At 52.5% G+C, this 1618-nt stretch overlaps 1 long non-coding RNA gene across 1 annotated transcript in view; it reads right to left on the bottom strand.

Moving 5' to 3' along the window:
- Positions 1–1618, bottom strand: part of LOC115303365 — a 19542-nt gene that overhangs the window by 17479 nt on the left and 445 nt on the right. The gene's annotated exons all lie outside the window — the stretch shown is intronic.

The following is a 1618-nucleotide window of genomic DNA, read 5'->3' as shown; positions in this document are numbered from 1 at the left end:
CTCTGCCCCTTCTTGCACACCGTCTCTGTCTCCCTCTTTCTCAAAAGTAACGAAACATTCATAAATTTACCAAAAAAAGAATGACTTACTTCTTTAGCAAGTTTTGTCCCTGTCTGGCCTCTCCTTTATTTTTTTAATGCTTATTTATTTATTTTGAGGGAGAGAGACAGCATGACTGGGGGAGAGGCAGAGAGAGAGGGAGAGAGAGAGAATCCCAAAAGGCTCTGCACTGTTAGTGTGGACCCCGATGCAGGGCTTAAACTCACAAAACCATGAGATCACCAGCAGAGATCAAGAGTCAGATGCTTTAGGAACAGAGCCACGCAGGCACTCCTCTCCTTTGTTTTTGAAGCTTTGTATTTATTAGGAGAGAAAGAGAGCCTGGGGAGGGGCCGAGTGAGGGGGAGAGAGAGAATCCCAAGCAGACTCTGTGCTGACAGCATGGAGACCGACCCAGGACTGGATCTCATAATCCATGAGGTCAAGAGTCATAAGCTGATCTGACTAAGCCAGGCAGGCGCCCTCTGGCCGTTCCTTTTCTAAATGAGATTACTGAGGGGGCACCTGTGTGGTTCAGTGAGTTGAGTGTCCAACTTCAGCTCAGGTCACATTCCCACAGGAAGTGAGTTCTAGCCTCCCATCGGGCTCTGTGCTGACACCTGGGATCCTGGAGCCCACCTCAAATACTGTCTCCCTCTCTCTCTGTTCCTCCCCACTCATACTCTGTCTCACTCTCCCAAAGAACAAATACATAAAAATAAACATTAAAAAGGATTACTGAGACACTCCTTGCTCATCACACATTCTCTGTCTCTCTCTCAAAGTAAATAAAGAAATAAATGAAAGATGTGCCGGCACCATGGGAGACACGGCTGATGGCGCTCAGAGCCGAGGAAGCAGGGCGGCCTGATTCTTCAGAGCCTCCAGTCAGCCTGAAAACACTGAAGCCAATTTTCTAAGAGCTGTGAAGGAAGAGTCCCAGGGGACAGGACCTACCCAGGGTCACTCGGTTCCCAGTGGGCAGGGTGGAAAGGAAGGTCAGGTGTTTGGGGAGAAATGTGATTTTAACAACCACAGTCGAGGTCTGACTCGGCCTGTGTGAACACACAGGTGTAAGTTCACGCCCCACGGTCATCCCCAGGGTCCACAGCTTGGAGCTTTAGGCTACAAAGGCAGGAGCCGGTCCCACGGTGTGCAGAACAGAGGGCCCGGTGCCTGGCAGGGGGGAAGCCCGGACGTCCTGCTCTGTCTCCAGGTCAAGGTCCCACTGGGAAAGCCTCTCCCATTCAGACCCTCAGTTTCCGGGCAGGGCCTGGCACTGAGCAGACGCTCAGAGACCCTGTGGTGACACAGCACAGCCTTGAGTCCTTCATCCTGGGCATCTCAGAAGAAATGCTTTGCGGGTCAGGCCAGCACAGGGAGAGGCTCCCACTCCCCTGCCTTCCGTCCCCTCCTCTGCTTCCTCCAAATTCTCCAAAGGGATCTGTTCCACGCAGTCTGGATCCTGGGCTGAGCAGTGTCTCCCGACCTCTCCTCTGTTTTTGGGCACTTCAGCCCAGTTTGGGGGAGCAGGCAGACAAGCCCGAGTTCAAATCCTGACCATGCCGCTATTTAGGGC

The sequence above is a fragment of the Suricata suricatta genome, chromosome 10 (genome assembly GCF_006229205.1).
Source record: "Suricata suricatta isolate VVHF042 chromosome 10, meerkat_22Aug2017_6uvM2_HiC, whole genome shotgun sequence".
Taxonomy (NCBI): Eukaryota; Metazoa; Chordata; class Mammalia; order Carnivora; family Herpestidae; genus Suricata; species Suricata suricatta.
Note: the sequence above shows the minus strand (reverse complement) of the source record. Positions and strands in the feature narration are given on the sequence as shown.